This window comes from Lepidochelys kempii, chromosome 4 (genome assembly GCF_965140265.1).
Source record: "Lepidochelys kempii isolate rLepKem1 chromosome 4, rLepKem1.hap2, whole genome shotgun sequence".
Classification (NCBI taxonomy): domain Eukaryota; kingdom Metazoa; phylum Chordata; order Testudines; family Cheloniidae; genus Lepidochelys; species Lepidochelys kempii.
In genome coordinates this window covers 50,301,642-50,317,715 of record NC_133259.1, presented here as the reverse complement: position 1 = coordinate 50,317,715, position 16,074 = coordinate 50,301,642, and the positions used below count along the sequence as shown (strand labels likewise).

At 40.9% G+C, this 16,074-nt stretch overlaps 1 protein-coding gene and 2 long non-coding RNA genes across 5 annotated transcripts in view; 1 reads left to right on the top strand and 2 right to left on the bottom strand.

Moving 5' to 3' along the window:
- Positions 1-9,281, top strand: part of MGARP (mitochondria localized glutamic acid rich protein) — a 43,726-nt gene extending 34,445 nt beyond the window's left edge. For all 3 annotated transcript variants that reach the window (XM_073341157.1, XM_073341156.1, XM_073341158.1), the window contains exon 7: positions 8,223-9,281. The gene's annotated coding sequence lies outside the window, so the exon portion shown is untranslated. The remainder of the gene's footprint in view (positions 1-8,222) is intronic.
- The window catches only part of LOC140910397 (uncharacterized), a 59,786-nt gene that overhangs the window by 39,114 nt on the left and 4,598 nt on the right, over positions 1-16,074 (bottom strand). The window lies entirely within an intron of this gene.
- On the bottom strand, positions 1,098-1,893 carry LOC140910398 (uncharacterized). Its single transcript, XR_012158569.1, has 2 exons — positions 1,676-1,893; positions 1,098-1,291 (listed from the first exon to the last, which is right to left on the bottom strand). It is a non-coding gene; the product is annotated as an uncharacterized lncRNA (long non-coding RNA).

Here is a 16,074-nt window from a genome sequence, read left to right as displayed (position 1 = left end):
CAAATAGAAATTGCTCTGTACTTACCAGGAATAAAATGGTGCAGTGGAACAGGTATTCTGTTTGATGCACATGTTGGGAGTGCAGAAAAAATCTGAATGAGTGTTGACACAGGCAAAGCCGTTCTTTTGTTCAAAGTGGACACAGTGTGTCATGACAAATTCATTGAGAATACGAACCTACTGGAATTTATCCTGCAAGCCGAGAAATGTGAACATATTGTTGAATCATAAGGCGACAGCAACAACACTAGTATAGATTAAAAAAGGAAATGTATTTTTGGTTTTTACATGAAGATTTTGCAATCCTAACTACTTGTTCCCATAAAGGTGTCCCAGGTTTTGATTTTGAAAACATAGTCACCTTAATGAATGTAGAGGTAGTAACAGTATTATTTCATTTGTTAAGGAATAATAAACACACACAACTGTAAATGATCCGTTTTTGAACTAACTCCAAATTTAAAGGAAAAATTATTCTGAGCAGTAAGGGAGAGTCTGTGCATGTGGTTGTTACCAACTAGAATATGGCTGCAAATATTACTCGTTAAAATGTGCTTCTACTCCAAAAAGCAACTTTTACAAAATAGCATCATGGGGATCCAAATGACTCCATATATAATCCTGTTTAGTTTACAAATAAAAGGATGTATTTTTCTAACTGCCAGTGCTGCAAACACAGCATGAAATCTGAAAGGCAAGCTGGGTTTTTCTGCCCCACACATCACTAGTAATAAAGATTCTCCACTCGGGACATAGTTAACAAGATGGTAAGCTTTTTATTTTAATTGATGAAGTCATTAGCTATGGCTCTGAATAGACACTGAAAGATGTAACTTTTATAGTTACTTTTCAAAGTAGAGCCATGCTTCAATATATGCCTGTTGGGTGAGAGTTTGGCCCCAAAGTAAAATCATTCAGGTGTGGAAGAGGCTTATATGAGGCCTGTTTTTTAAACAAAGTTTGGGGTTTGGAATACAGAGACCTCATCCTGCATGTTGTCTTGGCAAACACATTATTACAAACCTTTTAAACCTTTATTAAAGATTCTGGGGAGGTTTGGAGAGGGGGAAAGAAAAACACTTCAAGCCTTCGAAATGTAAAGTATTAAGTAAGGCTTTAATTTTAAGAACATCCCCTGTTCCTTTTCCACTTAGCTGGAGACAGTCTTTAGAAGGAAAAATCCCCTGTGTTTGACCATCTTAAATGGTAATAACTATCTTTTTGGGGAAACGAGAAGAAGCCATTGAGATGGGCTGGAGTTGCTGTTGTTGTTAAAGTCCGAACCTGTTTCCTAGAAGACAAAACAAGACAAACACACTTAAAAGGAGGAGGGCAAAGAACTGCAAAGATAGCCGATGTGACTTCTGTCTCTGATGTTGACTCTCACTTGCAATCTGACTGCTGGAAAAACACAGGCACAGCACAGGCGTCTTATCAGCCACTCAGAGACCTGGCAAATTTGTACCAGCTTTGGGCTGTTTAGGGCATTGCATGTAGCAGCCTCTTTCTGGTCACAGGGTTTCAACAGTGTTGCACAATATACAGGCTTGACTGACTAAGCCAAACTCGTATTAGACAGAAGGAAAAAGGAGAGGGATAGGAAAGAGAAGAAATATGGTAGGGAAGGAAAAGAACACATGCGGGAGGTGTGTGTGTGCATGAGACAAAGTCTCACATTCCAAGTGGTATTCAGGACTTAGTCAGAGCCAGTGAAGGTGGCAATGTCATCTGGTTCCCTCTCCATGGTCTGGTCAGGACATTGTTCAGGATTAGGATGAAGAAGGTCAAGGGTCCAGGATGCAGTGGGGATGGCAGCCATCATGGTGGAGTTTGCTTCATCCTTTCTCCTCTTTGTCAGCCAGTTTTGCAGGAGTCAGTTTTCCCTGCAAAGTTTCTGAGGACCCTAAAAGGGAGTGATGTGTGGAATAGCTCATCTCCCTCATTATTTTGTTAACCAGTTAGGCCTAATGTCTGACTTATCAGTTTTGGGTCATTGATTTCCAGTATCACACTGTTCTGGTTTTTGTTATGGGGTATGATTTTAACACAGTGCTTGAGTTTTATCAGTAGGCCTTTTTGTTTGGACTAATTCAGCCTTTGTCTCTTTTCTACACCTTTTCCCATCAGCATTTATTATTATAAGTTGTTGTGACAGTTTATGAACTTTCACTTTTTGCAATTGAACTCACAATCAGGGTTAATTTGTAGGCCCAATTATCACAACAGGCCCTTCACTCTGCTTAAGCCTTGTGGGTTGGATAGATCCATGCAGGACACCATTGGTGGAGAGGCTCTGGGGCAAGGCATGCATCCACAACCCCTCACACTGCAGAGGGAAATCTGTATTGTCTTCCAATAGGATGATACCAAAGAGGGTGTAATGGAGAAGAGCCTGTGGCTCCACACTCAGTGGTTCCAGTGGCCCAAAACTGTGCCTTGAGAGGTGGGGAAGAAGGGCAAGCACAGTGAGGGGGTGGTGTTGCAGCACCACAGCCTATCTGGGGTCTGAGACTGAATCAGTCTCCCTAACCCTGTATAGGTCCTGGCACAAAGTCCCAATTACCTTAGCTTTGACAAGGGAAATGGTGCACCTCTCTCTTTTGGCCTTCACCAAGTGTCTCTCTTAAGTTAGTTGATGGTCCAACAAAAAGGGTGTCATAATATCTGCTTTATCTAGCTTTGCAGAAGCACATTATAGAGACACAGCAGAACAGTAGCTTCACAACTGAGTTTAGGTGTTAGAATCCACAAAGTTATTTTTTTAAAATAAAAATCTGGGGGGAGTGGTGTTGGGGGTAGTTACACTGGTCACTGACTGGCATCGCTGCACTGGGCTACTGCATAAGGCCCCCATTCAGCAAACACTTACATATATGTAATTTTACCCCATCAATAGTCCCATTGAAGACAATAGGACTACTTAAATGCTTAATGTTGTGTGTATTGCAGGATCTGGGCTTAAGTGGCATGCCCATAGCGTGTATCAAAATACATGAATGTCTTATCACCTTAAACATTCCTTGAAGGTCTGGCAGTTTTAATTGTGCTAACGGTCAAAGTATTTGTAAACCAGCATGTAAGAGATCTATAGTATACAAAAACTACTGCTGCATAAAATCCTCCCTATCAGATGATCTAAAACGGGGTTGACAGGAAGCGGTGGCTTGTAAATTCCGAAAACATATATGATGATTTGATTTAACACAATGCATACTGAATACCTGACTCTAGGCGTTGTTTACAACTTAATGACTATTATATAATATTTATGTGTTTTTAACTAATTCATAAGATATTGTTATAAAAGGAAAGCTCAGTTATTAATGCATGGAGTTCATTTTTGACAGGAATTTTTAATATGTGCTTTCATATAAGTCTGAAATAACTTTGCTAGATTTATCCATCCTTTCAGAATCCAGTACTATTGCTAAAACTAACTGTTTGCTTTTCAAACATAAGAACATAGTCTGACCCAGTAGGGCCATTCTTAAGGTCCATCTAGCCCAGTATCCTGTCTTCCGACAGTGGCCAGTGCCAAGTGCCCCAGAGGGAATGAACAGAACAGATAATAATAATGTTACATTTTTATATTTTTAACAAATGGGTTCAAAACCCACTGAACCTCTTCATTTGGAAGATTTTTAAACAGGTTAGAAAATTCTGTTTCCAAGTTTTTTAAGTGTGCAGATATGAGAGGTTTTTATAGGTGACACACTTACATTGTTTTCGGCAACAAAATCACATAACGATGGAAACATTTCCAAACATCTGTTTTCAAAATTTTCTCCATAGCACGAGTTTATTTCGAAAAGCAGTTACTTTCTCACTCATTGTTAAAACGTCCCCTTTACCTTGAAGGGACAGATTAAGTGTGTTTATTTTTTCGATAATATCTGCTAGATAGCACACTACTGACAGCCACTTGTCATCACAGAAAAGGTCAGCAAATTTGGAACCCTTGTCTTTTTCTAAAAGAAAAATGCGTAACTCATCTTTAAGTTTGACAACTCTTTTAAGCACTTTGCCACGAGTTAACCAGCAAATGTCTGTGTGTGGTACAAATGTTTTCAAGATCACTCCCCATCTCATTACAAAGTATTGTAAAGATTCTACTATTTAAAGGTCTTGTTTTTATAAAATTAACCACATGGATGACATCCTATAGCACTTTGTGCACTTCTGGCTCCAACTTCTTTCCTGCAATAGCTTGCCTATGAACGATGCAGTGAATGAATTTCACGTGTGGTGCTATCTCTGTAACCTTACCCCGGAATCCTTTCTTTATTCCAGTCAAAGCAGCCGCTCCATCAGTGGTTGCACTTACAATTTTTTCATAAAACATTGTTTTTTATTAAAGAAGTCTTTTACTGTTGAGAATATATCTTCTCTGGTACATTTTTCCTTTAATGGCTCACAAAAAAGTAGTTCTTCATGTGTTTCATTATTGAAACAGAATCGAGCAAATACCATAAGCTGAGACATGTTAGAAACATCTGTACTTTCATCCAACTGTATAGCAAACCTCCCACACTGCGTAATTTGTTCTAATACTTGTTTCTTCAAATCTTCAGCAATGTTTTCTATGCGTCTTCCAACAGTATTTGCTGACAAAGGAATGCATTTTAGTTTGTCGCCATATTGTTTTCTTGTATTATTTCATCCATTTTTACCGCGGCAGGAAGAACAAGTGTTTCCCCAATGGTTTGTGGCTTTTTGTCTTTTGCTATTCAGTAAGAAACCTCAAAAGAGGCTTCTAAACATTTATCGTTAAGTTTAGTGAAATTTTGTAAAGTACTGGATTGAGTATCGCATGACTTTAAACATCGCTGAAAAAATGGTAGAGGTTTGTCTTCATGTTCTGGAGGCTTAGTTTTTAAATGTCTTGCTAATCGTGAGGGCTTCATCCTATCATTAGTTAATATCTTAAGGCACAATACACACTTAGGGCGAGGTTCATAGTTAATATAGTGGATGTAAATCCATATTTCAAATAGTCTTCTTGATAATTTCAAATTTTTTTGGCTGACTTCTTGTCAGATCTGATTAGATCGTCGTTGTTTTCACCTCATAATGTGGCTGATGAAGAGCTCGTACTAGGAGTAGGAGAACTGTCAGCTCTGCCATTTTCTTCTTGTTTGCTTGTGCTCGCATTATTAGTATTCTCTTCAATCCGCGGTTTCTTTGCAGGAATCTTTTTAAGCCACTTGTCCATTTTGTGAGGGTTAGTTTTAGTTAAAACTAAATAATATAATCCGTAAATCCACTTAACCGGGCACATGTAAACTGCAATACGTCGCAATACGCTGAAAGCCAATGAACGAGTGAGGGCGCCACTGTCAACCCCTCTGGTTGTGGAACTCCCACTCTTCCCTCAGGATACCTCACAGGGCTGTCTCCAGGCACCAGCGTAGGATGCATGTGCCTGGGGGGTGGCACACTGTAAGGGGCGGCATTCCAGCCAATCTTAGGGTGGCGCTCCTCCGGCCGCCCCCCCCCTTTTCTCCAGTGGTGCCCCTCCTGCCGCACCTTTTTCTCCGGTGGCGCTCCTCCTGCCGTGCCCCCCAATGGATAGTCTTGCGCACCCCACTGTGGGGACCGCTGCTTTAGCACCTCGATCGTCCAGTCGCCCCACTGGTTGTTTAGCAAGCTTCCTGCTTCTGATGTATTTAAAAAAAATTTGCTATTACTTTTTGAGTCTTTAGCTAACTGTTCCTCAGATTCTTTTTTGGCCTTCCTAATTGTATTTTTACACTTCATTTGCCAGTGTTTATGCTCCTTCCTATTTTCCTCACTAGGATTTAACTTCCAGTTTATAAAGGGTGCCTTTTTGCCTCTCACTGCTTCTTTTACTTTGTTGTTTAGCCATGGTGGCTCCTTTTTGGTTCTCTTACTATGTTTTTTAATTTGGGGTACACATTTTAAGTTGAGCTTCTATTATGGTGTCTTTAAAAACTTTCCACACAGCTTGCAGAAATTTCACTTTCGGCACTATACTCTTTAATTTCTGTTTAACTAACCTTCTCATTTTTGTGTAGTTCTCCATTCTGAAATTCAATGCTACAATGTTGGGCTGCTGTGGTGTTTTTCCTGCCACAGTGATATTAAATTTAAGAATATTATAGTCACTATTACCAAGAGGTCCAGCTATATTCACCTCTTGGACCAGATCCTGACCCTTGATCCACTTAGGGCTAAATCAAGAATTGTCTCTCCTCTGTGGGGTTCCAGGACCAGCTGCTCCAAGAAGCAGTCATTTAAGGTGTCAAGAAACTTTATCTCTGCATTCTGTCCTGAGGTGACATGTACCCAGTCAATATGGGGATAATTGAAATCTCCCATTATTAATTACTATTATTATTATTGAGTTTTCTATTTTAATAGCCTCTCTAATCTCCCCGAGCATTTCACAGTCACTCTCACCATCCTGGTCAGGTGGTCGGTAATTTATGCCTACTGCTATATTCTTATTAGAGTATGGAATTTCTATCCGTAGAGATTCTATGGTACAATTTGATTCATTTAAAATTTTTACTTAATTTGATTCTACGCTTTCTTTCACATATAATACCACTCCCCCACCAGCACGACCTGTTCTGTCCTTCCGTTATATTTGGTACCCTGGTATTACTGTATCCCATTGATTATCCTCATTCCACCAAGTTTCTGTGATATCTATTATATTAATATCCTCATTTAATATGGGGCACTCTAGTTCACCCATTTTATTATTTAGACTTCTAGTATTGGTATATAAGCACTATAAAAACTTGTCTCCTTTAGACTGTCTGCCATTACATGATGTAATTGAATGGGACTCTTTTTTTTTATTTGTCTATTTCTGATCAGACCCTGCCTGTATTTTATCATTTTCCATCCTTTCGTCCTCACTAGGACATAGAGATTCTCTCTTAATAGATCCTCCCCTAAGGGATGTCTGAACCATGTGCTCCTCCACACCTGTCGACTTTCCCCCAGCCTTTAGTTTAAAAACTGTTCTATGACCTTTTTAATGTTAAGTACCATCAATCTGGTTCCATTTTGGTTTAGGTGGAGCCCATCCATACACCAAACTGTACACCTATTCTCTGCAAATCTTTAGTGTAGCTAGCTCCTGATTGAGACATGAGGTCCCAAGATTTCTTTAGTTATTGCTTAGTCAGTTAGCTTGCACAAGCTAACTCATGTTGATAAATGCAAAGTAATGTACACTGAAAAATATAATCCCAACTCTACATACAAAATTATGGGATCTAAATTAGATGCTACCACTCAAGAAAGAGATCTTAGAGTCATTGTGGATAGTTCTCTAAACACATCCACTCAATGTGCGGCAGCAGTCAAAGAAGCTAACAAGGTTAGGAACCATTAGGAGAGAGATAATAAGACAGCAAATATCATAATGCCACTATATAAATCCATGGTATGCCCACGCTTGAATTCTGCATGCAGTTCTGGTTGCCCCATCTGCAAAAATATATATTAGAATTGGGAAAAGTACAGAAAAGGGCAACAAAAATATTAGGGGTATGGAACAACTTGCATATGAGGAGAGATTAAAAAGACTAGGACTTTTCAGTTTGAAAATAAGATGACTAAGGGGGCATATGATAGAGGTATATAAAGTCATGACTGGTGTGGAGAAAGTGAATAAGGAAGTGTTATTTACTACTTCACATAACACAAGAACAAGGGGTCATCTGATGAATTAATAGGCAGCAGGTTTTAAAACAAACATAAGGAAGTATTTCTTCACACAATGCACAGTCAACCTATGGAACTCATAGCCAGGGGATGTTGTGAAGGCCAAAACTATAACTGAGTTCAAAAAAGAATTAGACGAGTTCATGGTGGAAAGGTCCATCAATGGTTATTAGCCAAGATGGTCAGGATGCAACTCCATGCTCTGGGTGTCCCTAGCCTTTGACTGCCAGAAGCTGAGAGTGGATGACAGGGTATGGATCACTCAATAATTGCCCTATTCTGTTTGTTCCCTCTGAAGCACCTGGCACAGGCCACTGTCAGAAGACAGGATACTGGGCCAGATGGACTACTGGTCTGACCCACTATGGCTGTTCTTATGTTCTTAAGCCAGTTTAATTAAACATACAGTGGTACTTCTAATAGCTGCACAGGAAGTGATGGTGCATCAGGTTTATTACCATTAAACATAAGTTACTCTTCTCTCTCTAAAACATCAGTGTATTTTTTTTCTCTTTTCCCAGTGAGCAACAGTGACGCCTTTGAAGAGTTTCACAGAAATATGTATGACAATCAACCAGCTGATGTTCTGAAACCTAATGTTATTCTTTGGAGATGTAAAACAAATCTTGCAGGTTGTTGCACCTAAAACTGCTTGTTAGGGCTAGCATTTGATATTTTGATCAGTATTCATTCCTTACAACAGATAACCTAACATGGTATAGTTTGTCCGAGAGCAATAGGCTTTTGCAGTGGATATGCTTCTTTCTGAATCAGAGACACAGCATACAGTAATATAGGTCAAGGTACCACATAGTACACACTAAATCTATTTACCAAGAAAAACAGTAGATTTAATGACAGGTTTCCGAGTAGCAGCCAAAGAAAAGGAGGACTTGTGGCACCTTAGAGACAAACAAATTTATTTGAGCATAAGCTTTCGTGAGCTACAGCTCACTTCATCGGATGCATTCAGTGGAAAATACAGTGGGGAGATTTATATACACAGAGAACATGAAACAATGGGTGTTACCATACACACTGTAAGGAGAGTGATCAGGTAAGGTGAGGAGTTACCAGCAGGAAAGCGGGGGAGGGGGGGGAAGCCTTTTGTAGTAATAATCAAAAATCAATGTAGTGTAGTCTACATGTGGAATTCTTCCTTCTGATTACATACGAATGTATGCTCCCTCCCTGACATCCTGCAGTAAGTTATCATAGAATATCAGGGTTGGAAGGGACCTCAGGAGGTCACTTAGTCCAACCCCCTGTTCAAAGCAGGACCAATCCCCAATTTTTGCCCCACATCCCTAAATGGCCCCCTCAAGGATTGAACTCACAATGCTGGGTTTAGCAGGCCAATGCTCAAACCACTGAGTTATCGCTCCCCCCCACCACCCATATAATGATGTCAAGATGAATATATGGCCTCAGTCTCTGCACCCTGTATAATGCAGAGGCAGAATGGGGCTTCTGAACTTCAATAATCTATACCCCAAACTTTCACTTTAAAACAGTGCTATTCTGATTAGAAACAAATACTATTGTGGGAAGACGTGTTTTGAATAAAAGTCTTAATCTGATATTTCTCTGGCTGTGATCTGTACCCTAACTTACTTCAAATGTTAAACATGCTGTACCTATTTTTAAACATTAAAAATTAAAAAAAAAGACTTATTTTTCAGGAAGTGCTGACTGTACTTCTCAAAAAGTCGGTGTTGGAGAATGCTCAGTTGCTTTCTGAAGCTGCTCTTTCACAAGAGTGAGAAGTTTGTCAGCCTTCAAGAAGAAAGGTCCTTAGAAGCAGGCCTCAATCCAGGACTTGTTTAGGGTTTCCAGAGGCTTTTTAACCAAACTAAAGAATCTAATGACTCCAGTGCAAATTGTACAGCTGCTTCTTGTCATAGCTCTTTTTTTGAAAATATGTCCACAGTGCTTCTGCAACCTATGTGACAAGAAATCCAGGGTTGTACTGTAAAGTCTTGCTGTGACTACATGTTAGCACAACATACAGTACTGCCTACCAAAACACCTGGATAGCTATGGATTTGACGTGTGATGGTATTTCATAGTATGTAGAGTGGTGCTCTATATAGAATAGCAAACTACAACATGTAAAGCACTTAAAAGAAGTTTTAGAATGTAAAGATAAAATGTATCCTTGTATATGATCACACCACTCTCTACAACAGCAAGAATAATAATTAGTGCTTATAATCTGAAGGTGGCAAAGTGCTTTACAAAGGATGGTAAATATAATTATCCCTGTTTTGTAGATTAGGAAAACAGAGACTGAGGTGGCTGAAGTAACTCAGGTGGTCAAAGTCACACAACAGCTTAATGGTAGAGCAGGGAGTAGAACACAGGTTTACCAATTCCTGTCCAGGTCCTCGTTGGTTTTGGATCATGTTGCCTCCAGATAAGATCCATACCTATTCTGAGTAAGTGGAGGGTGCTCATTAGTGTAGTATTTAGGCATCAAGCGAAGCCAGTTAAGGGCTTCTCTTAGCATATAGGTAGTTCTGGTTGCATGAAATTAGTTTTGGTCGTAAGTATTACAGAATACATTTAGAGAAGAAGGAAGGGCTTTCCCCCCTCCAACAGAAGGCAGTGCTTTCATGAAAATGGTAATACCTGAGACTGAACAAATCTGAAAGGTGCAAAAAAGTTCTATTATGTCTGTAAACAGAACAGTTCACAAAATCCCATGATGCTCCCACAGCTGACTTTGAGAGTTTAGGATGACCTGTCTGGGCCCCCCTAATACACATAACTGAGCCATTTTAAAGAAAATGCTTCGTCTACTGTCAGAGAAGTGGGGCCCATACGCTTGTACTGGGGGCCTTGGCTAGCTGTCAGCATCTAATATTTTTATCAAGGGACAAATCTCCAAATAAGACAAGGCTGATGGCTACTAGACCCTCACTAAGCAGAGAACTGTGAGTATTCTGGTGGATTTATGCCTGTATCCCCCGCTCTCCAATCTTCTACCTGTTTATAGAATCTAAAGTGGCTAGCATTATTAATATATTAATACACAAAACTTCATTGGGAAGCAGGGTTGCTGTACACACAAAAGGCAGGAAATTAAAAGATAAGCTACTTAACAGTACATACCCTCTACTCCTCCACCCACAAGCACTCACTTTAAGTATCATTACAACTGTCATACACCACAAACCATGCACAGCAGCCGTAACACTGCTCCATTTTCACATTTCTGCACACATCCCTACCAGCTTATTTTCCCACAACACAAGTAGTTGTGGATGTTTGATGTAGTAGGTGATTACATTAAGAGAAGATAGTTTGATGAAGGATTGCATACAGACGGGCAGCTGAAGGGGGTAATTGAAGGCTGGCAACTCTAGGGGGCAGAATAATGGTTGCTGTCAAGTGGCTTAACTTTTCATGACCTCGATTTTGTGGGTTTGAATCAGTTGTGCTGTGTATGGAGTAGCTGCCACGGTTATGTAAGGATGTGGGAGTGAGTCCGGAACCCTAAGGTTTTAGAACACGGACATCTGGAAGGCAGAGGGCAGACAGCCTGGCAGTCTGATGCCTATAGTTGGCTCAGATGGCTGTTAGGGAACATTTAAATAAAACTAACTTAACTATTAAGCTCTTTATGTCTTAATAAGAACAACACACCAGATACTTGATGCTCAGTATGCTGTGTATTAATTTCCAAGGTTTTTTCTGTGCTTAATGGGGTGGGCAGTGGATGAGCAGAGAGGAGTGGGCCTGCGGGGCTACAAATGAAGTAGGAAAATATTTTATCTGGCATTAGCTCTGCCTGAACCCTCCCATACCAGCAGTTGTGCACACAAACCCTTTTCTGCTGTAGGACAAAAATCTGACAGAAAAGTCAGCTCCTCCCGGAGATAGTTTTAAGTGTGTCTGGACTCTTGACCCCATTGGTCAGGGTTGCATAGGCCTGTTCCCCCTCACTCAAGCAGGTTTCTATGTCTCCCCTAACATCAATCAATAAGGTTTGGTTGTGCTTGCCCCCACTGCTGCCCCACCATCAGTCAGGATAGCATGTGCCCACCCCTAAACTCTCCTCTAATTAATCAGACTTTTGTATGCCCCCACACCAATCAATCAATCATGTTTTGTCTGCGTTCACTCCTTCCCAAATAACCAATCAGCCTTCTGTGTTCCTGCCTTACCCCATTAACCAAGCAGGGTTGTGTGAATGCCCCTTTCTGCCCTCCCCTCCTCAGAATAATCAGGCTTCCATGCCCCACCATCAATCAATCAATATTGTGCACATCCTCCCCTCACTGCCACAATCAATTGTGTTATCGTGTACTTGCACTCCATCGATCATGCTTGCGTGCACAGTACATATGAACTTTCAGTTACAATGTTAGTAGCAGCTAAAAATGACCCTAAATCCCACATTCGGTTAAAACATTTTCTCTGTTGCCCCGGTTCTCTGCAGGATCCACCTCTACCAAGTTTTTGTGTGGATAAACTGTAAGTAGAACTGCCAAGGAGATGTTGAACCAGAGCCCAAGTTTCAAACCCTTACCATTAAAAATACAAGAAACAAAACAAAAACTACATAGAAAATTCAAAGAGAAAAAACATTAACCCAATCTTAAATTTCACATTAACTGGCGATACACTTTTGGAGAAAAAACAGGAATTTATGCCCTATTTTTGAACATTACCCTAACTATGGAGTCTCCATAACCAGGCATTTCCACAATTCTAACAAATACATGAGATATTCTGCATACATCTGTGCATTTGGCTGTGTCAAGAAAGGATGAACTAGGCCTTGAAAAATGATGGAATGTGAGAATTTGGAGTGTCTATAAAATTTCCTTACTTATACATGTGCAGATTACCATGGTGATGTGCTGTTGGTTGAATCATTAATATCTGGTGTCTATACTGGCTGAGCTGCTGCGTAAGAGATGACTTCCATTGATATGTCTTGATACATCAGTTACCAAAACCCCACAAACATAATTAACAATGAGATTTTGGAGAAACCTCAACTAAAGTGAAAGTTAATGTCAGAATCATTTAATGGTTGTCTTTGACCTCTCTATCAAAACAGTGCACTATTATTAATACCACGGTAATGCATCAAGGTTTCCCCCACCTATTTTTAAAAACACTTATAGGTGGAGCTGGTAGTATTAAGGTTATCTTTCTCATTGGAAGTGTTGGGTGTGCCTTCACTGTAGGGTTAACCTGGACTCCTGCCTGGGCTTTAGCCCTGAGTCCCTGACTATTCACATATGAAAACTTTTTACTTGGGTTTGGAGGTGCTTTGAATGCGAGCTAACTTACCCAGCTGAGGGTATAGACTAGAGCCTGGGTTCTGCTTGAACTTGGGCTGTAACCCATGTATTTTGCAGTATGGATGCAGGCTGTAAACCAGTTATTTAACATGGGTACTGACAGTCTTCCAATGCCTTCCCACAATTCTCTTGGGCCATATTTTCCTGCCCTTCTACCTACTCCCTTCTTCTGCACTGGAAGTCACCTATCAGTTTATGTACACCAGTTTAGTATTTAAACCCACGTTCCAAGTTTCTAGAAGTACTTCAGTTTACTGAGTAAACAGGCTAAGAGTCCTTCTACACAGGGGGAAGGCAAGCACAGACAAGTTCTCCCACAACACACTGTGAAACAATTCATAGAGTGGTGCAGCTTAGTGCAGAGCTAAGAACCATGGGATATGGCCCCAGAAGTCCTAACCTGGGTTAGGGCAGTGCCAGTGGGGATGTGACTATGCAGGCAGGACAGGTGGCTTAGCAGTGTGGACACTCAGACCCAGGCTTTGCTAAGCCAGGTTCCCTGACTGCCCAGACCTGAGTTAACTCTGGGTTTGTACTGCCATAGAATCTACAAGCCTCAGTCATAGACCAGGACCTCATTGTGGTAGGCGCTGTACAAACAGCAAACAAAAAGACAGACACTGCCGCAGAAAGCTTACAGTCTTTCTATGTAATACTCTGAGGCCCTGTTTTCAGTGGCTTTATATCTTTGCCAAACTGTAACCATTTGGGTTGAAACTTTCTGTTCCAGTTGTCTGCCTCCGGCTGATTATTTTTATTTATTTTTGGAAAATTTCAGCCAAAACAGTTCAACTGTTTCTGAGAGCGAGGTCAGGGGAAAACATGCTGTTTTGTCCATCTAAATAAACTCTGGTAAACTTTTATTTGAAAATCTCTAGCACCTCCATTGCTTGGAGCAAAGATCTGAAATTTGGCAGGGGGTGGCTTTTGTGTGACAGACGTGCCTTTGGCAGCCCCTGTCAAAACCCACCCAAATTTGGCCAAGTTCTAAGCCTTTAAAAAATCATAGTTTGCATATGCTCCGTAGAGACTCAGGCACCAATCCACAAAGTTACTTAGGCAGCTAAATCTTGGTCCCAATCTTAGGCTCCACTGTGATCCGGGTGCTCCAGGTGCCTAAGTTTTCAGGGTAAATGTTCTCTAGGCATCTGTGTTTCTGCCACTGGGAGCATGCGCTGCTGCCTCACCCTAGGCATCTGGATGCTTATTTCCTGCCTAAGCCCCAAAGTGATCCACAAACTGGGGGGAAATAGGTGTTCACTCACTCATCCATCTCCAGGCAGCAGCTGATCAGGTACATGTGCTCGGCAGTGGTGTCTTCTTATAACTTTTAGCTCAGTAGTTAGAGCACTCACCTTGGATGTGGGAGACCAAGGTTCAATTGCCCTCTCTGGCTGATGGGGGAGAAAGCATTTGAACAGGAGTTTCCCACCACTCAGCAGTGCTCTAACTATGGTGCTATAGGCTCTTCTGATATGGGTCTCTCTCAATCTCTCCTGTGTAAGCTGCTCCACTGTGGATAAATAATGAAAGAGTGATTGGAGTAGGGGGCACTGGACCTTGGTCTCCCACCTCCTAGGTGCCTCTCTCTCGGCCCATTACTATTTAAGTATTTAGAGACAATGGAACAGCATTCCCCCTGTCATTGGCATCTCCCATTGACTAATTTAATGACTTGCTGGCTTTTGTTGATCACATTCTAAGGTGCCTATCTCTCCCCATGCATTGTATAGGGAGTCAAGGTGCCTAATTCAGGTTTTGTGGATCACAGTGTTGTTCCTGTGATTTTCTAGGTGTCTAACAATTAAGCATTGTGACACTGAGCATTGCAACGCCTCTGTCCCTTTATGGATCCAGACCTTAGATTTTAGCAACTAAATTCTCTGGAGATTCCATCTGCTCTGGGCATGCTCCAGCATAGGGCTGAGCAGAACTTTCCCTGCAATAAAGCCCTGGATGCCAGGGGCTGATTGGATCCAGATTCAGATCCTGGCACAGGCACCTAAACTGAGAGTAGGGAGCCTGTCTCTCCTGTGTTTGAAATGACCCAGGCAGCATGGAGGAGAAACATGGAGATGGGACAAGAGTTTAGAGGAGGGAGTAGATTGGAATAAGGAGCCTGGCCAGATCTGGCAGCTTTCTAGACCGTGGCAACATGGCTAATAGGAAGCACAGAATCTGCTGCCCTGAATCTCACCCAGCATCTTTCCCCCTAAGAAAGAATGGATGGGATTGTCTTTGCGGCTCATCAATGCTACTGTTTAACTGGAAGGGTTAGTGTTTAGTAACTTAAAACGCTCTCTGAAAGGGGCAGAGTGCATTTCCTTGCTTTATTCTGAGTTCTTTGGTGGTCAAGTGAGAATCAAATTTAGATCTCATGCATATCAATAGAAAAGACATTCAGCTAGGGTACAATGGCATGATTAGCAGATTTACAAGCAATAATGAGCTAGTACTTTGTACTGGGATTTGTATGAAATTATTTTCTCTTAACCATTACTTTTCCAATACCAACAGAATCAAATACTATATTGTAACTCTGTCTACTCTTTATGTTCAGGCATATATCAGCATCATTTTATTATTCCTTAAGGATCAATATAACATGAACACCAAGAATTGATCCATTTTGTGCCTATAAAAGGGGCTGCGGGCAGCAATTAGAATGAGGTCATCCAAGTTCTAATCCTTAAAATAGCCAAAAATATTAAAAAATAGCTGGGGGCATATTTTGGTGTGGGTTAATGCATTAGCTTTTCATCTCCTCAAAGTTAAAGTCAGGTCATCAGCCCAAATAAGTTTGGTGGTCTTATCTGGCCTGGATTTTTGTATGTCTTAAACACATCACTCATTGCAGTCTGGTGAGTGCCCTAATCACTAGGTTATAGGATATTCTGATGTGGGGCTCCCTCAATCTCTGTTGAAGTTGGTCCACTTAAATTAAACAACGGACTATCTAAACATTAATTGGGCTAAAGAAAGCATTTGAATGACTATCTAGCTTGGTGGTTAGGGCACCCATTTGAGAGGTAGATGATCCCTGTTCCAATTCCTT